This window comes from Simochromis diagramma, unplaced genomic scaffold (genome assembly GCF_900408965.1).
Source record: "Simochromis diagramma unplaced genomic scaffold, fSimDia1.1 OVJJ01000514.1, whole genome shotgun sequence".
In the NCBI taxonomy this organism is placed as follows: Eukaryota; Metazoa; Chordata; class Actinopteri; order Cichliformes; family Cichlidae; genus Simochromis; species Simochromis diagramma.
The window spans coordinates 288,981-311,220 of record NW_024387346.1 but is presented as its reverse complement, the minus strand read 5'-3'; the positions used below and the strand labels follow the sequence as shown (position 1 = coordinate 311,220).

General features: G+C 40.6%; 1 protein-coding gene and 1 long non-coding RNA gene across 3 annotated transcripts in view; one reads left to right on the top strand and one right to left on the bottom strand.

The window, feature by feature from the left end:
- Nucleotides 1-386: 386 nt before the first annotated feature.
- Nucleotides 387-1,475, bottom strand: LOC120718374. The gene is made up of 2 exons (XR_005692466.1): nt 924-1,475; nt 387-836 (listed from the first exon to the last, which is right to left on the bottom strand). It is a non-coding gene; the product is annotated as an uncharacterized LOC120718374 (long non-coding RNA).
- Nucleotides 1,476-4,539: 3,064 nt separating this feature from the next.
- LOC120718296 (SH3 domain-binding protein 4) overlaps nt 4,540-22,240 on the top strand; it is a 50,974-nt gene continuing 33,273 nt past the window's right edge. The window contains exon 1 of one of the 2 annotated variants that reach the window (XM_040006771.1): nt 4,540-4,710. The gene's annotated coding sequence lies outside the window, so the exon portion shown is untranslated. The remainder of the gene's footprint in view (nt 4,711-22,240) is intronic. The other variant, XM_040006772.1, reaches the window with a different exon arrangement.

The window sequence follows — 22,240 nt, the reverse complement described above, 5'->3', positions numbered from 1 at the left end:
CTTTCCAATTTCTTTGTAGGAAAGACCTATGTTTTTAAGTGTCATGATGATCTGTCTTTCTTCCATTGTTAATTGCCCTTTTCTCACCATTTTTGTGGCAACCCACTACTTTCTGCAGTACAATACCGTTCAACTGATGCTCACAACTGTATGGTACCACAGTGTTACAACACTGCTTTTATGCAGACAGCGGGGGTTGTAAGTAGTCCAGAAAAGCTGGAACACCTGTAGGAATTAGTAGCACCAGTTTTCAAGGCTTGATTAAACCTCCATTGCTGCAGAACAGTTTTAAATTGTTAACCCATTTTGTGGTCCCTGAGAAAGGCCTTATTGTTCATTCTGAAATGTACGTTATTTTTCTGTTTTAGGTAACCTTACCCCTTTTTAACCTCTGGCAGTTCACCATTTACCTTTTTACCATTTCAAGCTATTCATTTGACTTAAATGACTTGAATTGCAATAAATAACTGGGAAAATTGGGGTTTTCTAAAACATTTGACCGCTAGTCTGTATATATATTTTAGTTGCGTCCTACTTAAAATGATTATTTCATGTTTATTGAGGGTGAAAATCATATTTGAGTGCAATTATGGATGGTGAATTTGTCACGGCTGCGCTGGCAGCCCATGCAGATGAGGGAAAGGAGCACCCAAATGCAGGACTCTTCAATGCAAGCAGTACGTTTATTTACAGTGACGTAAATAATACACAACAATAAATCCCCGTGCGCCCCAGACTCCCATGCTGTGTCTTCCTCCCAGTGTCCGTGCCCTGTGTCCTCGTTTCCAAGTGTCCATGCACCCCGTGCTTGCTGCCCTTTCGTTTCCAGGCTCCTCCTGGGAAATAACAGAGGCAGACGTTAGACACTTTCAAACTGCGGCAGGATTGCACTTACTGATATGTTGAAAACATATCATAGTCACATAATGATCCAGTGTCGGCGAGAGCTCCACCACACTCCTAAGTAGCTCCTCTGATGAGGCTTGATCAGCTGTGGTGTGTGATGATCTTCAGGTGTGACCAACCACCTGGCAGGGCCACACCCACCAGGCCTGAAGGTGCCTGTCACAGCCGCACCCACACAAGCACACACACCTGCCTATATACACACAAGCGTGAACAACAGGGACAGCAGCACAGAGCAGCAAAAACACATATAATGTGATACAAGTCCATAAGTGTTCAGTGACCCTGGGTCGCTCAGATCCAGGTCCCTGACAGAGTTAAAGAACAACAATTAATTGCTACTATCACGTTTAGATGCATATAATTTTTTCTAATCTTTTTAATTGATCTGAATTAATTTAAACCTCTGAATAGGTTATAGGTGATCAGTTTGAGTCTTGTTTGAGTCTAGCTTATACTCTGCTTGCCTTTTGGCAAAAGCACAAAGAGGAATTCAAATTAGGTCAATTCAATTCCAATCACAACAACAGTCACCTCAAGGCAATAATAGTAAAGAACCTGCAAGTGAGGAGGAGGGATGGATGGATAGAGAGAATAGGAGAGAAAGAGGCCAGCTCACACGTGGATGGATCTCCAGCTTCCTCTTACAGTGGCTTGCAAAAGTATTCGGCCCCCTTGAACTTTCCCACATGTTGTCACATTACAGCCACACACATGAATCAATTTTATTGGAATTCCACGTGAAAGACCAACACAAAGTGGTGCACACGTGAGAAGTGGAACGAAATCATACATGATTCCAACATTATTTACAAATAAATAACTGCAAAGTGGGGTGTGCGTAATTATTCAGCCCCCTTTGGTCTGAGTGCAGTCAGTTGCTCATAAACATTGCCTGATGCGTGCTAATGACTAAATAGAGTGCACCTGTGTGTAATCTAATGTCAGTACAAATACAGCTGCTCTGTGACGGCCTCAGAGGTTGTCTAAGAGAATAATGGGACCAACAACACCATGAAGTCTAAAGAACACACCAGACAGGTCAGGGATAAAGTTGTTGAGAAATTTAAAGCAGGCTTAGGTTACAAAAAGATTTCCCAAGCCTTGAACATCCCACGGAGCACTGTTCAAGCGATCATTCAGAAATGGAAGGAGTATGGCACAACTGTAAACCTACCAAGACAAGGCCGTCCACCTAAACTCACAGGAGTTTGCAGCCAAGAGGCCCATGGTGACTCTGGACGAGCTGCAGAGATCTACAGCTCAGGTGGGGGAATCTGTCCATAGGACAACTATTAGTCGTGCACTGCACAAAGTTGGCCTTTATGGAAGAGTGGCTACAAGAAAGCCATTGTTAACAGAAAACCATAAGAAGTCCCGTTTGCAGTTTGCCACAAGCCATGTGGGGGACAAAGCAAACATGTGGAAGAAGGTGCTCTGGTCAGATGAGACCAAAATGCAAAACGCTATGTGTGACGGAAAACTAACACTGCACATCACTCTGAACACACCATCCCCACTGTCAAATATGGTGGTGGCAGCATCATGCTCTGGGGGTGCTTCTTTTCAGCAGGGACAGGGAAGCTGGTCAGAGTTGATGGAAAGATGGATGGAGCCAAATACAGGGCAATCTTGGAAGAAAACCTCTTGGAGTCTGCAAAAGACTTGAGACTGGGGCGGAGGTTCACCTTCCAGCAGGACAACGACCCTAAACATAAAGCCAGGGCAACAATGGAACGGTTTAAAACAAAACGTATCCATGTGTTAGACTGGCCCAGTCAAAGTCCAGATCTAAATCCAATCGAGAATCTGTGGCAAGATCTGAAAACTGCAAAACAGCTCCAGCTCAGTCAGATTAGATGGACAGCGTTTGTGAACAGCAAAGAAGAATGGGCAAGGACTTCAGTCCCTAGATGTGCAAAGCTGGTAGAGACAGACCCTAAAAGACTGGCAGCTGTAATTGCAGCAAAAGGTGGTTCTACAAAGTATTGACTCAGGGGGCTGAATAACTATGCACGCCCCACTTTGCAGTTATTTATTTGTAAAAAATGTTTGGAATCATGTATGATTTTCGTTCCACTTCTCACGTGTACACCACTTTGTGTTGGTCTTTCACGTGGAATTCCAATAAAATTGATTCATGTTTGTGGCTGTAATGTGACAAAATGTGGAAAAGTTCAAGGGGGCCGAATACTTTTGCAAGCCACTGTACTTTTGCTTTCAATACACAAATACTTGTTTGCTTTATTTATTATCAGATTGCATGTTAACAATCTGGTTTATTACAATCTATGTGTGGCTGACCAGAGGTGGCTGGACACACACTTAATTGAAAGAAAGTAAAACAGGAAGTCAAAGCTCAAGAGTTATAATTCTTTTTTTGCCATATCGACTGTGTGAACGCCAAAACTAATCTGAATACTGTAACTAATAAGTGTATTGATACATTATCAGAAACTGTTGCATAAATTTGATTGTGCTGTCGTTAACGGGAATCTGTTTTGGTTTGTTTTGTTTTGGATGTTGCAGAGAAAGACAATACTGCAAAGAAGAGAGGCAAAGCTACGCAGCGAGACAGCAGAGATCACACCCAAGAGATGAAACTGAGGCACTTGTTGCCACAGTAGCAAAGCACATCAAACTAGGGAAAAAAGAAAAACAGTGTCTGCGATGTAAAAGAGAATGTTTGTGACCCAAACTGAGAGAAGTTGTCCCAAAAATCCTCAGTGCAACTTTGGATTTAATAGTGATCCTTCAACTCTAACTGGCTTAGAAGCTTTTGTGGTTGGAATCCACATCTAGAGAGGCAGCTTTTTGTTTTTCATTTAGGATGTTTTTGGCAACAGCACTTTGTAAAAACTGGCCAAACACTTAAGCAGAAAAAAAATAAACACCTGTGTATAAATCAAAAATTTTTTCTGGGCACAGTTTTAAATTCAGAACAGCAAGAAATCAAATTCAATGCGGTTGCTGAACAGTAATACTCTGAAATGTCACAGACAGAAGAGTATATTAGTCACAATGTGAATATCACACAATTCTTAGATATGCAAAATATTCCCTGGTCATGATGTATCATTGCAGCCATAATCAGACAAATGTTCTAGAGTGCATCAAACTACTCTTGCAGTCCTCTTCACACATTATATTTATCACCTCCATCTGAAAATGGGGGAAACCACAGATATTGTCAGTGAATAATAAAGAGGCAGGAATTTTTCCAGGTGATGGAGACACTGAGTATTTTTATGTGTTAAGTTTGGCTTAAGTCAGCTATAATAACCTAAAAGTCCTTTTAAAAAATTCAAAGACAGACAACGTCATAGTTTGATGTAACAATACTAATTCCAAGTTAAAGACAGCATCAGTGACGCTAAAAGTAATCAACAAGCATATAATATCAACACTACATATACATGAGGATAAAAGCATAAAGTGACACAACAACAGTCACAACAGTTTTTTAACAACAGTTAAAAAAGCACTTGGGCTTAGCCGTTTATTGACTCTAACACTGAATGCTGAATGTGGCTGTAGATGTCATTGTTGCTGCTGCTCTAGAAGAGTCATTTAAAGCAGCAACATCGTGACATCATGTCCTTATGGAAATGTCTCCCGGTGAGGCCCCTCCCTGTCCGGGTGACATCAGCCGGAGCTCGGCTCCTTTCCTCCAGGAGTCCTCGGTGTAAGCGCACACACACGTCCAGCGCTGCCACCGGGAGAGCTCGACGGAAAGGGCGCCTGCTCGGCTTTTCTAACCGCTTTTCTTCATGGGACAAAACAATATTAATACTCCCCCGCCAGGTAAGCTTCCATCTTTCTTTCGTCTTCGTTTGCCTCCGCGTCAGTTAGAAATGATTTTTTTAAGAGACAATTATACTCCACCTGAGGGCGGCAGTTTAAAAGCAGCAACTTTTTCTTCTTTTTTTATGAACCTCAGCGTGGAGAGTGGTGCTTACATTTGGGCTGTTAGGGGAGAAAACGGCACTTTCTAGCTGGGTTTTAATTCCAAAATGTTCTCACTTAAACAGTTACACGGCTTTATTTGGCTTGTTCTCCCCGTCTCGCTGTTTCCTCTCTGTGAGTGCAACTCTATCATACCTGCCTAATAACTACAGTAACGGGTCTTTCCGCCGTTCATGTAGCGGTTCTTTTGCCTCGTTTGCGCTGCTAAAAGTCATGTGTGACTCTTCTTCAAGTGTAAAATCCGTCTGAAACACAGCTAAAGCCTCGGTAAGCTGTAGTAACTGTCGGATAGTGAGCTGTAGCAGTGTTACAACCTGATAGTCTCACTGTATGCTAATGTTTAGTTCCTAGCTCAAGTAGGGCTGTGGGTGGTGGTGGTGGTGGTGGTGAGGGGGTCACACTGGTTTCCATGACAACACATTAACCACAACACTGATTGCGACTGAAGATTTGACACCAGCACCTCCACCACAATCATCATCCTCACAATAACTACAAGCTGCAGTTTTCTGGGTCAGAGCTTTCACACAATGCACACTGGGTCATCAGCCTTGCTCCTGCATTGGCGTCCCTGACCTCCAGGACCCTACGTGCCCCACCTATCATTCCTCCACCTACTCACCACCTGGTCAGAGCTTTACTGGCCCCCTTAATTTTCACTGGCCCAAGGGGAGAAAAATCCACCCCATCACTACAGAACACATTTGACTGTAATGCAGTCCTAGCACTAGCCCCACTCTAGAGCTCCCATGGGTCATTAGAAACTCTTTTGTTTGTATAATTTTGTTGTATAAAATGTAAAAATGCCGCGTTTAAGAAAAGCTCATCACCAGTAGGATTCATTTGTACAGGTTTTAAAGCTGTGGCAGTTTCTAGATACTTGCTCAATGTTGTCACCCTTTTGTTATCTGCATCTAGTGAAGCTAGTAGGTTCTAGGACACATACAGGCAAAATATGTCCTGTGCAAATCTCAGTCTGATGTCCAATGGAACAAAAATGAACAACCCACAAAAACATTAGGTGAAAAGCAGAGTTATGTTATCTGAATTCCAACAGAATTTAGATAACATAGTGCTGAATTCCCCACTTGTGTGTTTCATAAAGTACTTTATTTATACAGTAATGCAAGTCTATCCTGCAGTGGATCCTACACAAGTAAAAACAGTTTGACTGAAGTATTACAGCAGTAATAACAAAACAGAAAATAACTGGAGTTCATTCATATATGTACAGTATAAAGGCTGGGTGTAGTTTCTGGGTATTAAAAGTAAAAACAATATGAAAATGCCTTTTTAATTGCCAGCCGGGCCATGGGCTGTGGTTGTTTTAGTTCTCTATACATCTCTATGATAGTCCTCAGCCCTGACTAGCGTAAACTCATTTTTTGTGGTCATCATTATTTCCGATCATCTTAAATAAAATGTGTCGACACTTGTTGAGCATCACTTCTAAGCTGTTTTGGAGTCATCTTGTTCTTTCAAAAATGCAGTTCGAATAAAATGCTTCTCGGGGAGTCCAAGGTTAGCTTAAGTTATTTAGCATCACAGGTGACTTTGTGATCATAACTGGTAGAATAATTGCTAACTTTACACATATTTTATGATCTCTTTGCTACATTGGAGCATTTGTTATCTGGAACCAAGCCCTTACCACCCCAGGTAAAAGTAGCCTAATCTTAATCTTGAGAAATATGTAAAGAATCTTGAGATAATTTAATATGCCAACAAAAACAGCATGCTAGCTTTTTCTGATCTCGAATCTGTATAGTATTAGTGAAAGTTGATAGGGACACATCAGGCACACAGCTTTGGCTGTAAGCCCATAAGCCCCACCCACCCGCTGTTCAAACTTTCGATTCATGAAGGGCAGCCAATCAGAAGAGAGTTGGGTTTAAGGAAATTTGAAGAAAGCTATAACAAACTGTTTCAGACAGACATGAATCTTAACTGCAGATTTAAGAGTTGTTTACTCCCAATAATATTTAAAATAAATGACTGCCAAATGTCAGCTGACCATGAACACGTATTTGCAAGCCAGACTGATCATCACTCACTCAAGACAGCTGAACAGACTTAATTGTCACAAAAATAAGAGATCTGTTTCTGACAGCTTAGACAATTACATGAAAAATAGATTCAGCGCTAAAAAATAAGCAACTACAGTTTACTACCTCATACTTTAATAGTTAATAAAATAATTAAACTTTGGCAAATATGCATCCCAAAAGTCTCTGTAGAGAATTATTTTTGTTTTTGTCATTTTCTCCGTGTATACACAGTATATGAGAGCATATAAGGTGGCATGGTGTGTGATGTGTACATAATATAAATGCACTGAGTGTGTAAATATTGAGCTCTCTGAGCTGATTATTTAAGCACACCTGGCGTGTAATGGGTTGATGTGGCACAGTGTGCTATTTACTTCTCTGTGCTGAGACTCCGATCAGCTATTTACATTTCCAGAGTCACTTTGTCTGTGTGGTGTACTGGTGGTGGCTCCTTGACGTTCTTAACAAATGCCACTTTGTAGAATCACTCTCTTTTTTTTGCATCTTTAGTGCTTTTCCCTTTTTGTCAATAGGAAGGCTGTTTTTTTTTGTCAGTGAGTCATGTTTCAAATGAAATCAGATGATTCTTTTACTGGGTTGAAAAACCGCTACAAATGAATTAACGCCCACTTTGGATTTAAATAACACTTCAGAGTCTTTCTAATGTTCTTTTGTAATCACTTGTACGTCACGTCTTAAAGCGCAAACTGTGTTTTACTCTGAGTGTGATTTCCTTGTCATCTGTTGACATCATGAAAATATAGTCAAATTTCATTCACAGCTCTGTTGCTTTGAGCGTCATACCTGCTGATAAGTTGATATAAAAATAGAGCATGAAAAGATCAACAGATTAAAAGAAGTCCACAGAATAGCTCTGTTACGAAAGCTTGTTTTCTTTTTTACATATTTGGTTAATCGGTGAGCTTTAGAGCTGTTGGTACGTGGGCTTTAAAGCCAATTACCTCCTGTCTCCTGCTGTAATGTTCTCTGTGTAAGGAATGGAAGAGGGTAAGTTTATTTACAAGTAGGGCTGCCACCATTAGTCGACTAGTCATGACGACTAATTTAATAGCTTTGTAAGGTCCCAAAAGACGCAGGAATAAGTAGTAGGATTTAAGAGTGTAATAACGGACTGAAACAGAAGATGGCAGCACTGCATGTACAAGGATGCCAGCTGCCGTTAAACCTCGAAGAAGAAGAAGCAGTGTCTGGTGTCGTAGCTGTGTCCAAATTCAGGAACCGCATCCTCCTGTGCCCGTATTTGTAGGCCGATTACGTTACAGTGACACGACGAAGACTGTCCAAATTCGAAGACTCCGACAAATGCGGCCGATAAATGCGCCCTTCATTTCCTGTGTCCTTCGTAGCCCAACCTATCCCAGAATTCATAGCTTGGCCCAGCTTAGTTTCTAACAATGGCGGCAGATAGTTAGTTTTAATATTACTCTTATTATTCTTTCTGGGCCACAAAATAAACATTTAACATATTTTCAGGGGAGAGTGTAGCTGTGTAAACCTCAAATATCTGCTCGGTTTATCAAGACACCACATATTTTCAAAAGTGCTCCGACGTTTTCGGAGACGTCTGTTACCCACTAGCTCGATAGCTAGCCGGGGGCAAGGCTCACTAGAGCCCGTGAGAACACCGGACTCCGGAATCGTTTTCAAACCCCCCGCGGTCTGTCCCTACTCAGGTTAAACATGATATATAAGTAATAATAATAATAATGGATTGCATTTATATAGCGCTTTTCGGGGCCCTCAAAGCGCTTTACAATACCACTATTCATTCACTCTCACATTCACACATTGGTGGAGGCAGCTACAGTTGTAGCCACAGCTGCCCTGGGGCAGACTGACAGAAGCGAGGCTGCCATATCGCACCATCGGCCCCTCTGGCCAACACCAGTAGGCGGTAGGTGAAGTGTCTTGCCCAAGGACAAAACGACCGAGACTGTCCGAGACGGGGCCCAAACCGGCTACCTACTGATTACAAGATGAACCGCCAACTCTTGAGCCACGATCGCCCTAAGTCACTTAGATATCTTAAAAATGTTATTGTTTGGCTTTTTTCAGTATTTTATTTGTTCCTGAGTAAATCGGTTTGGCTGAGATTAAAGTTATAGTTTTTACACAGCTGAATAAACATCAAGCAGACAACTGATTATCAGAAGTGTGAGATGCTCGAGAATATACTCCGGTGTCCTGTTATATTTTAGATAGCAAGGAGCAGACGGCTGAGTTTATTAAACTCCAACGAAAGAATCTGCAAATTTCATTAAAATTTAATAAACTATCATCTTGTCTTTATTTTTAGTTAGCACATACCTTAAACACTTAAAGCTGTAAGCTAATGATAGTTATATAAGAGCAGACGCATGCTGGTGCAATAAGCTGTACGTTTTACGTCTAATGGATGCATGATCTGATTAGTCGACTAATCGCAAAAGTAATCGGTGACTAGTTGACTATCAAAATAATCGTTTGTGGCAGCCCTATTTACAAGTGCATTACATATTGCATTAAAACAAAAATCGCCCAAAAATATGGACTTTTTTTAGGACTGCTGTTAGTTTACGAGACAGTGTTCATTGGGGCAGATGGGTGCCCCTCCCTGAGCTGGGATCTGCTGGAGATTTCTTCCTGCTAAAAGGGTTTTTTTCTTTCCCACGGTCGCCAAAGTGGTTGCTCACAGTGGATTGTTTCATTGTTATGGGTTTCTCTGTATTATTGTAGGCTCTTTATGTTACAAAATAAAGTGCTTTGAGGCAGCTGTTGTTGTGATTTGGTGCTATATAAATAAAATTGAATTGAATTGTTCAGACTGCTACAATGTTTGAAGTTTTCTTTTTTTTCTCCATAGTTAACAAGTACAATGAAAGCACAGAATCCAACAGCGTATCAGTCCATCTTTAAATAGTCACTGACTACACTGCCCTGTCTGTAACTTTCCACTCCAAGCTTACCACTTTCCCCTTATACACATTTCTCAGAGCACAATATAAAGCCTTTATAAATATATAAAGCCAAATGATCTTTGTTGCTCTGATGAGAATATCTACCATTTTACTGCGGACTATTTTGAGTGAGGGATTAATGCATCTTTGTGACAACACGATGGGGTATGTGTGATTAAGTCAGAATAACTACTCTGTGTGTGTGTGTATGTGTTTATCGTAATTAATGAACTTGTCACCCAGTGCAACATTATGGCTCACTAATGTATTTTTAATAGTTTTTGGATGATAGTGGAGGTCTGTTACACAGAGAAATAAGATATGCATGCACAATATTTAAGTATAAAAAGAGACATTTAGAATATTACCAGAAGTTTGAGAGGTGGAAAACAAATCTATGAATTAAAAAGGACATTACTGAAAAACTCTAAATATTTCTGTAATGTATTTGAAGTGTGTGGCTTACGCAAAACTAAGTAAACAGCAGCTTCTGAATCCGAAACGACCATACCACGTGTGTTATTATTTCATTCCAGGCTACCCTTCCTTGTCTCAGACATTTCTGTGAGCCACACTGCAGATACACCAACAGTCATATGGCTGATTGCAGTGTAAATTTGATTTGTGGTGCGTGACTGAGGTTAACGCGGCTCAATGTCGTTTATAGGTCTGTATGTTTGTTCTGGACATTTCACCCGGAGCAAAACTTGCTTCATCTTTCTGTCACTGGGAGGCCCAGTCTTGTGTTTCAGCTGGACTTGAACGGACTTCATTGTGTGAATGAATACATGTGATTCCAGATAAGCGTCACCCCCACCCCTCCCCTCCTTCCCTCTCCCCTCCAGGGGTGAACGTGCGTGTCCTGGTGTCGCTCTAGCTCAGTTCCAGCTGATTACAGCATGAGTTATGACAGCATGGGCACTGCTGCTGTTGGCATCAGACAGGCAGCTGGTCCTCACCTCCATCCCCCACCCAGCAGCACAGGGCCACCATCATCAGCTTTACTTGTCAGGGATTGAAGCCAGCCTTTATATCAGGGGTGAGTCATACTGGAGCTCGGTCTTTTCCTAACTACCTCCCCTCTTTTCACGCTCAGCATCAGCTGGCGCTTAGAGTGAGTGTTCCACTGCTGCACGCGAGTCATCGCCACCTGTTATCAAGAAGGAAACACAGTGTTTATCAGATTGATTTGCTTCAAGGTTTTTAAACCGTGCTGTATGACAGTCTGTGTGAACATCAGTGTCCCTGCAACATTGTTTGGTATTCAGAACTGCAGCACATTAGAGGTGACTCCAAGGATGGCAGTGTCTGATGGTCAGACATTTGTGTTAGTTCTGAGAGGAGTGTGACATTTCTGACAGGAATTCAACAACATGTGAGGTACATGGCGAGTGTACAGCGATCTAAAACACCCTGTAAATCTGTTTAGATTACACAGTACTTTGTCTGATGAGATGCTAATTGGGCGTCATTAGAGTGACAAATTCTGTGTGGCTTGTTGATTTTCTAGCCTTCCTGAGTGGTTATTAAGACTGTAAAAGTTTTGGAAACTGTTCTTTTTTGTAGGAGATAACATGAACAAATGTTTTTCACAATAAACATTTGCTGTTGGCTTAATGGGACTTCACACAAGAATTGACTAGCAGCGATTTAGTGACCAGAGACCTGTGGCCCTATGGCAGAGCTTCCCTGGTATGTCCTCTTTTCTTCCCGATATACACTTGCAGACCTGCAGGGACACTTGTGAGGTGGGCTAGATGGTCAGAAACACCTCATAATGAGGGCACGCCACTGTCCCTCATCATGACCACCTATTGTTTTCATTTGTATGTGTATATATTGTATTTACACATATATATCTTTTAATATCAAATGACCATATATACATTTAGTATTTATACTGTTTGTATTTATAGTACAAATACTGTAAAAAAAATAGAAATTACCATACAGTATTTGCAATATTTTGGTTGAATTCCTTTTTAGTTAAAGGAAATTCTAATAGCCACCCATTTTGCAGAGTTTACAAGTTGACCCGCTGCTACAGCTAAGCAGCACTTTTTATTTAACATTTTTATTTTACAACTATTTTTAAGCTACATCCATAACATTAGTTATTGTATTACCTTAGCCTGCTGTTTTACACAGTCTGGCCAGTTAACAGAGTTAGAAAATAGCAAGTTTCCTTGTCATTGTTTTCTAGCTGAAATTCTTAAAGTATCACCTCTCCAGGGACCATGTAATAAGTGGGAAATCTACACTTTAGCTCCATCATAATCACAACCCCCTATGAAACCCTACAACACAACCTACAGTGTAGAATGTAACTGTCGCAGCCGGCAAGTATTGTGATCGATCTGTTCAGTATCATCAATTAATACTGTGAGTGGGAAACATGACCAAACTAATAAACGATCATGGTGGACTGATGGACTGTTTGACGTGTCCATCAGTATGATTTTTAGGATGTGTAATATAGATTCAAGCTTCACAGCTTACATATCATTGGCTTCAGTCTGTGGACTTGTTAAAGAAAGCAAAAGGGAATGAAGTGTGTGTGTGTGGGGGTGTGTGTTGGGGCTAGGGTATATGGGTTTGTGTCTGTGTGTGTGCTGCCATTGTATTCAGGATCGTGACAAGACTGGTAACACTGAAAACAGCCCAGTGAATTTGCTGGTAAAGGCAGAGAGTGACAGTTAAAGCGTGATCTCTAACCTCGTCTTTGTCGTCAGAAGAATACATTTTCCTCTTTTTCTCCCTCCTCCTTCACTAGAATAGTGCATGATTTCATTTGAAGCTTGGCATTCCTCGCATTCCTCCATACTTTTCTTTCCTGCAGCTCCATTCCACCTTGGTGTGTTTATATAGTGAAGTGAAAGACTGGATGATAGAGGCATCTGCTGCAGCAGTGACACATCACACAGAATACTTTTGTGGTGTCAGAAGAAAACTGAACTGGTATCTACAACTAATCTTTATCCGTAAATATGTACTTAAGAGAATGCACCCGGGACTGCCAGAGACAGAGGAGTCAAAATATTCAAACATGCACGGTTTATTGCCCCTGGTCATCATCGCAGTACTCTAAGGAGAGTCTGTGAGCCAGCACAGTCTGTGTCTGAGTGTAAAAGAATAAGTGCACTGAAATTTTGTCCTCGGCATTCATGTGGGTTTTTCTAAAATCAGACACGTGGACTTCAGGCCCTAAGGCAATCAGGAGCTCTGGCTTGGAGAGTTCTGTTAGTCAAAAAACAGAAATAACTAATAGAGTTCATAAAACAAGAGTAATGACGGTGTGAGACACCTAACTCAGTGCAGGCTCAATGAGTTGAGCAGATTCCTTCTTTGGTTTTTAGGTGATAGCTAAAACTGTTTCCAGACAAGCGCTTTACTGCAGTTTGTCTGTTAATCAGCAAGATTAACTACCAGGCTGAATTTCTTTCAACCTGGTGGAGTGGTGGAGCATCGGCAAGATGAGAAGTCTGAACCAGGGATGGTTCTAAAGTCTGAGTGCTGATTAGATCATTAAGCCGTTGGTTAACAGGAAATCCATTGACAGCTATTTATTTACTAGTAATTTGATCATCTTCCTGGTTCCAGGAATTGCGTATACAAATTTAAACTAAAACAAGTGAATGTCAGGTATTTCCATTTCCGTTTCCATTTCTGCTCCACCTGAAAATCCGTAGGCAAATTAGATACCAGCAATTTTCACATCAGGAGCCAGAATCATCATGGTTTTTCCTCTGTGGTGTCTGACGCCTTTGAATAATGAATAAAACAAAAGCAGACTGTTTACTGTTGGCTTGTGCAGTATCTGCTAATGAACATTACTGCAATGGAACATAACTTATTTCCTCTTTTCAATGCTTTAACTTCACCCCTTCTTTTTCCTTGTTGCTCATGCTTTCCTTTTTCTCCTTTTCAGCATACATTAATTTTTTTCTATAACTATTGCTATAGATAGCAGTACGGCTGTTCGATACAACAATATATATCGGATGACGATATGAAAAAAGTCTATTGCTTCATATTATGCTATCGTTTGTTTCGTGGTGTTGTAAAATAAACTGTTTCTAGCAATATTTTTTCATCGTTTTGATGGTCACTGTAGAATTCCTTAAAGTTCTCTCTTTCTCTTATTTTATATAACCACACTACGGACTGACAAGCCACTGTTTTTATGCATTGTCGTTAGCAGCAGCGACGATAAAACCATCGTGTGGCTCCACCATCCGCTTGTTTATTTTCCACATAAACCTTTCACAATAAAGCTGAAGAGCCTGTTGAGATTTTTCAAAATAAACGGAATCACGTGAAATAGTATGCAGAGTGTTTACGGACGAGAAGCTAAAAAGAGCCGTCAGGTGTTAAAAAATAAACCTTAGAACAGGCTTTTCCCCACGGCACGCCATGTAATAAATACTCACAAAGAAATTTGCGGCCATTTCAACTTATGTAACACTCGACTCTAGGTACACGACGCCCAGCTTAAAACACTTCACGCAAGTTGAGTTGCCTGAGATTCACAGAATTTACCGAAAATGTAAAATTTTTGTGATATATATCGTTGCGGGGAAATGTCTTATATCGGGATATTAGATTTTGGTCATATCGCACAGTCCTATATATAGGAATGGGTATCATTTAGGCTTTATCCATTACCGGTGCGAAACCGGTACTTTTGAAACGGTGCCGGTGCTTAAACGGTGCTCGAACCGGTGCTTAAAGAATGGAAAACACAAACTTTGTCCAAAAACCTCTCATGTTCAGCTGTTTTTTTGTAAAAAGATAACAATGTTAGCCTTTTCTGTAGCTATAGGGCATATAAGGTATCACTCTTGGCTGGAAGCAGTGCTTAAACAATGGAATAAACACAAACTTTGTCCAAAAACCTCTCATATTTAGCTGTTTTCCACTTTTTCTTTGGTCATTTTAGCCTTTTTGGCCAGGGTGAAGGGAGTGTCTGCCATCAAACAAGAAGACAGCAGCACGTAACTACGACGGTGTTTGCTAGTTCACCTTACATGCATTAATTTAATAATGTGGTTAGCCTATAGGGTTGAGTTGTTGTTTGACTCTCTGCTTTTTATTGTTGTGTGTGTATGATGTCCCATGGTGGCAAACACTGGCGTTAACTCCATACCAGAGCATCCCATGTCCTCCGCTATATTTATCGCTTTTCAGCCCTTCCCCCTTTTTTTTTTTGCAATTGTTTTCCAGTACCTAGTTTGAATATTTTTAAGGTGTAGTTGTGACAGCGAAGCATGACTCTCCAAATGCACAGAAACAGGTCTCCCTGACAGTTGTGTATACCCTGCGCCAGAGCTCTGCCTTGCTGCGGGACATGAAATACCGGAGCTTTGTTTCCGCACACTCAAGGCCTCGGCAGTGTTGACTCAGTATGAGAGTGTTTGTGTTCTTGCATCTCTCGCAGGGCTGCTGCCTGCAAACACAGCAGCTGGGTTTCTCTCATTATCTCATGAATTCACAAGTTAATTCAAGGTCTGAGAGCTTGTTTAACAGCCAGCACTCGTCAGCTGCCTCATCCTCCCTTGCTGGAGACACACTCAGATGGCTGTGCGTGTTAGTGGGTTTAAATGTGACGCAATGGTGGAGTCACTGTTGTTTCTGTTCAGTCCGTCTTTAGTCAGAAAGTAACTTATACAAGAATGTTTTGTTAACATTTCGAAATAAGAAAAAGCTTTGTGTTAGGAAAACCATAATATGATGCCCTTTTTTCTGCCATCTTCTTTGTTGGTGTGTCCTGAGGATCTATGATTGCAAGTGAGCAGATGCTATCAATGTATTGAAGGCGGCTCTTTGAAGGAAATGCAACAGGCAGGGAGAGTAAGCAGAGATCTGGCCGCCTCTCATCACAAAGGCATTTCCTCCTCAGCCACTTCCTGCTAAGGAGCAGTCGCCCTTAAAATCATAGCAGAGGCCCAGGCTACGCTGACGGTCAATATGAGGCCTGTCATTTGGTCATCGGGCTCCTTTTATTGCTGTGAGGAAAACATCTTTAACCTTGTACAGTAGGTGGTTTTATAGCCCAAAGCATCATTAGTGGCTATCCACTGCAGTCCTGTTCTTTACAAATGGTGTACTCTCCTTTTTAAAGTAACAGCATAAAAGGGAAAAAAATGATGAGCAAGCAGGAAGGCAGGGTCTGTTTCAAGCCACAATCTGTGATCCAAGTATATTCAAAATGCTAAATCCAATCTCACTGTTAGTAACAGCAAAACCGGATTTGATTTTTTTTATGACGCTGGAATTAAAGAGTCACAGAGTAGTACACAATACAGACATTTCACCAGTCCAATGGGACATTTCATCTGTAATATGAATTGATTGGCAACTGTTCAAATCCACCCAAAAACGTGGGGCCAGAAAAATAATTTCCTACGGTTTTGTACTGGAAAAATAAAATAAATGTGTCATTAATGTAAAATCACAATCTGTCATATGTTTCATTTATTAGCAGGCTTTGTGCCCAAGGCGAAGTCGTGTTTAATTAGCTCACCGTGCACAGGCTGGTGTTGGGATTTTAAAACCCAACACAGAAGATCCTGTTACCGGTGGTACTTGTAAATATGTGCACCCAGACGTTCTGAAATATTCATATTTTGTGACAGTAAACATCAAAGCAATAATCAACCCTGTCTCTTTAGCCTTGGGTCTGCTTAACATTTAGTGCTAATTAACAAACATCAGCCTACTTAAGGTTGAGTCCACTCATAAAGTCACTCACGCACTCGTTGTCATGGTTTTGAAGCAGATGTTTTGTTGCTAGTGAACGTGAAGGTGCCTTTGGAACTAACTTATATGTTTCCAAGTGAAACAGGCAGTGTTGGAGTTGATATTAGTTAATGTACCTGTCCTCTTATCCAGTGGTTGATTCGACTGTTATCATTAACACTTGCTGCATTTCTTTGTCATTTCTGACAGCTCTACTAATCTAGGAAACTAATTTAAAATTACACATGCATAATTAGCATACTGGCATGGTCATTTATAAAGGCAAACTGTACTGGGATTGAAATTAGTTTATGTTGTAGTACAGATGCTTGCTTAACATATGATAACTCCACCCCAACTGCTGTGCGGGAAATGGATGCTGACACTAAAAAAGTTGTTGTGTTTTTTTTATAGGTTTAATAACATTTCTGTATGCTACAAACCTCATACGGACATTAAAGTTAGAGAGTCTGGGAAAAACAAAACATTTCATAACTAAGAGTCACAGGGAGAGCACATTATTTCTAAACTGTGGGTTTTTCTATAATGAAGATGCCCACTGTGCCTTATAAGCTGTTCAAAGGCTCTTTGTGATTTCCCTGTGAATCTGTAATAAAAACCAGTTGGCACCAGCATTTTCCTGAGGGACATCCACCCTACAGGAAGTGAACGGCTGAATAAAAGGAGTGGCACGGTTGACAGCTTTGCAGAGCACTTCCTCTGCAGGGACCGTGAAGGAAAGGCTGAGTGACTTGACTTTTTCTTCAAGCTGAGATGTTCTCCCACGGCCGCTGCAGTGAACTGAAGTGTGGAAATCGGCTTAAGGCGCCTCAGCAGGGTCAACTATCTGCCGTTCCCGCTGCCTGCCTAAATTGACCACCTCACTGCCCTGACAGGAAATGAGAGCAGAGGTTGGAGAATGACGGATGTGATTATAATTCTATATTCATGGCCTTGGTTTGCATCGGAAGAAATCGTCTCACGCTGCAACGCAGTTAACACTTCCTCCTCCCACTCCCCCTTCTCCTCCTCTTATCCCTCCTTCTGCAGACAGTTTAAAAGACAGAGCAGCAGACAGCCTGAGGGCGGCTGGGCTTTAACTGGGCTGACAGTGGATCAGTACCATTAAACAAGTACGCAGAGAAAGACAGCAAAACAAAAGATATGACCAAATAATCTCTCCTCGCTGCCTGCAGTACAGTCCACTGCACCAGAGTTTATTGGACGATTTTGAACCTGTTAAATGGGATGTGTAAATAATTTAGAGTTTATTGCTTGTTGCTCTGTAAAGATGTATTTTAAGGATGTACATTTTAAAGCTAGAAGCTAAACAGTCGTTAAAGGCGACAAGAAGTCTCTTTTTGGACATTTACACTGGGGGAAATAATTAGTTGATCCCTTGCTGAGTTTGTAAGTCTGCTCACTTTCAAAGAAACGAATAGTCTCTTATTTTTATGGTAGCTTCATTCTAATGGAGAGAGACAGAATAATATAATATTCAGAATATCAGTCAATTTAAAGCTTCAGTTCCCTCAACAGACTTTCTGTAAAACTGAAGTCTGTAGACTGGCTAGGCCACTCATAAAGTATTTTTTTGCGTTAGCCACTCTTTTGTTTCCTCGGAAATATATTTTGGGTCATTGTCATACTGGAAGATCCCCCAATGACCTATCTTAAGTGTTCTAGCAGAATGAAGGAGGTTCTTCAACTCCAAACTGGAGTTGCTACTAAAGTTTCATTGTATTCCTGATAAACCTTTCTTTTGGTCATTTGGTCTGTGCAATCACAATTTCTTAAATTCCAAAAAGCTAGAGTTTTTTTTTAAACCCTTGCAGGGCCCTTCTGTGTGTGGAGTATGGGTTTTTAGCATGGTTTTTCTCAGGGAGCTCCGGTTTCTTTCACCTTAAAAAAATGATAAGTTAATGCTGTCTGTCTTGTCCCAGGACACAATCTGAAGTTCATGTCAGGAGTTTAAACTTTTCAGGTAAATGAAAGTTAAAAAAGGTTTCAGAAATTAGAAAATACATTGAAAACTGAATGTTCGCACATGTATTTCATAGATGATGTAATACTTGCTGTAACTTTAGACAATAATAGAAAATGTATTTTTAAATGTCAATTAGATGAACAAAGCTGCCAAATTTGTTAAAAGTCAAGAACAGCCTGAGACTGTATACCCCCACCAAGGCTGGAAATAACCTCCACTCTAAGCATGAATTAGTCCCTGGATCCAGATACGCTTGATATTTTCTTGGAAACTGTCTCCCACTTTTTCCTATTTTGGTTCTACTAACTCTATTAGCTTGCACTCATGCAGCTTTCTGCTCATATACTGTACATCTTCATCAAGTCTTTATTTGCTCAAGTGTTTCTGTCCACACACTTGGTTTGTGTGCATTACTCTTTTCAGAGAGCCTTATTTAGCTGAACTGCCTCCACAGTCAGGCTTTAAGTCTTTACATAAAATTCTTCACAATAGATGAAAATAAAAGACTGTTACTGTGTGTTCTCTGGTCACTTGTTCTGCATTTATCTGTGTCTGTTCTACTGTGGCTTAGAGGAGAATACCAGCCACAGCTTTCCTTTTTGACACAATCCTCCCAATGAGAAACTTGAAATTGTGGGAAACTGTTATGGAAGTCAGTTAAAGCAGTTACACTTTGCAGAAATGTTATTAGAAAAAGTCTGGAGGGAGAGGTTTTGACATGTTGTTAGCAAAGAAGCTGGCTGAGCCTCATTATGGCCTCTCCAAGCGCCTTATTACCAGGCAGCATGTTGTGATTTGCATGAATAGAGTCTTCTTGTTGCGCTTTCTCAGATATACATGCCAGAAGGACCTCGCCCACCATTGTTTTACAGTGTTAAACAGTGCAGGGTGGTCAGGCTGAGGTTTGGATAGCTGCTGCTGCAGACCACCCAAAGTTTACATCTGACCTCACCTCACCCAGGTCTTCCCACTCGTTTCAGATGAGATCCAGACAATATGCCATTGAGCAGAGCATACTAACATTGGTTTTGAGTTAATAGTGAGAAAACTGTCTTTAGGGCTGGACTAATGTGGATTATAGTGATATTTTTGGATTAAAGCTAATTTTTTTCTTCATGAACCTGTTTGTGCAGCGGTTTATATTCAGAAAGGAGCTTTAAGGATGGCTGGAAATCCAATAAGACATCAGATAAAACAATAAATGGGGACACAAGTTAAAAAAATAATAAAATTAATGGTCAAAAACATGAAGCTGTACTAAAAGAGTGGATTTAAAATATGTATAAAGCTGTCACTACACTCTGCTCCTCTCAGAGCCTCATCAGGCTGTTTCAGCAGCTCAGAGCTGCCAAGCAAAAATGTGCCCCACCAGAGGATTTTGGCCTGAACGTTGGAAAACCTAAAAACGGCTCGTGCAGATGACCCAAGGGACCCACTTGCTTCATCCAGCAAAAAACTCAGACATGGACTATATTTTGGCACATGAGCATGTAGTCTTGTGTAAAGTCATAAGAGGCATTCTTATAGCCGATACAATTACAACCAGTGCTACAGCTTTAATATTGGTGTAATGTACATGAGTAATCATCTTAATTAAAATTGCCTCAGAGCTGTTGTTTTGGCCACTTGTGGGCAGCAGAAGTGAATTATGATACAATCATCATACAATGCAATATTATATCACCTTTACTGGTGGCAAAAATGCTCATGAATGGGAATCTGATACTCACTTCATTTGGTTACCTCCAATACCAGAGAAAATACTGAAGTGTTTAGCTGGTCTACTGGCATTTCACCTGAAAAATGTCTTTTAAAAAATTCTGGCCAGCAGAGGCCAAAAATGAATGTGCTAGACCTGCGTAAGGCTCCATTCACACAAGTCTAGAGACTGGCTGGCGTGTACCTGGTAGGGTCGTAAGTATTCCTCAACTGCTTGCTGGCAGTTGCCGTGAAATCAGTTGTTAAGTTCCAGTCACACAGCACTAGAAACTAGTCAATCCCCCAGTAACTACCATTCATTAGTGAAAAATGTGTATTCCTCGGCAAATGTTTGTGGGATGTTGCTTGCTGTCACTTGGTGAAGTGGTCACCAGTAGGGCTGCAGCAGTTCGTTGCCAATATCGATGATGTCGACTATGAAAATTAGTCGACGTGAAATTTTACTGTCGACACGTCATATACTATTACCACGTAAATGTATTAGTATATAGTAGTTAATATTTCTTTTCTGATGATCCTATTAAGTATTGTTAAAAACACATTTGATTATTTTCACATTCATATGTTTCCTAAGTCATTACTTTAATTTGCTGTGAGACGAGACAACAGGGTGATATTCACAGACCTGAACATGTGAGGCACTGGGGCCTAAAACAGGAGGTTTGCCCGCAGGATGAGAGTTATTGAAATGATCGTTGACTAATTGACTAATTGAAGAAAAATTGGCAGATTAGTCAACTACCAAAATAATCTTTAGTTGGAGGCCATTTCTTTAGATGGAAGATATCTCCAAACACTCCATTTCGTGCTGTGCCTCTCTGAATCATGAAGTGAACATGCATGTATAAGCTGCAGTACCAGCAGGGGAGATCATATCTTTAAAGCCAAGAAGCTCCTAGCGACCAAAGATAGTATGAAGTACAATCCTTCTATGCTAGTAACGATTAAGCTAGGCGGCTAATGTGTATTTATATGTAAATGTGTTAATAATGTCTGTTTAAGCGCTTTCCCTTGATAATTTTCATTTTGGTTTGAAATGAAATATTTCCCTCTGCTGTTACTGAGCTTACTCAGCTTCTGCATGCGTGACTGTGTTATAAATAGGCACAGTGGACCGATGTATCTATTATATGCTTGACCTTAATACTGGTTTGAACAGAGACCGTTCATTAAAAGTTGCACATTTAAAATGTATCTGCTGCACCAGTGAAGTGTCTCTGTTTCTAGTTTGTGTCACACTTTTTCGAGTTTCACTTAGGTTAGGTACGTAGCGAATGTTTGCAAACAAGTCAATATCTTCCATGCAGTCTGCTAGTGACTTAAACAATCTCAGGGAGGGTTTTGGTGCAGCATTTTAATTCTGATTGTGACTCAGCGATGACCAACAGCTTCTAGCAACCACTCACCAACTGGTTGGAGAATGCACATTTTTTCCAGAGACTGCTAGGGAGTTTCCAACCATTGTAAATGAGGCCTAAGCTAACAAAGAATATAACATTTGTGGGCCAGACAACTAAAAGAGGCTAAAAATTCTAGTTAAAAAAAAATAAGTTAAAAAAATCTATCCTAAATTAACTTACAGTCAGTAGATATGCTTACCTGTATTTGCAGCTCTATATGCACAGAATTTCCATGTACAACCTTCCCACAGCAAACTGGCCATATTCTTTGACAAGTAATTTATCTTGTTGAAAACACTAACTAAACAGTAGCCCCACAAGAACGTGTCAGTGTTTAAACTAAAGACAATAAAGTCATTTTTATGACAGTAGTGATAATGGCCTTTGTTGCTAATGTACCTTAAATTCCATTGCCCAGCCTGTGCTATTACTGAGAACATGGCACACAGATACAGTTTTAAGGGTTATAGCACAAAACAAAACCATACTTAATGTGCTAGAGAGTAATGAAGGTTAATC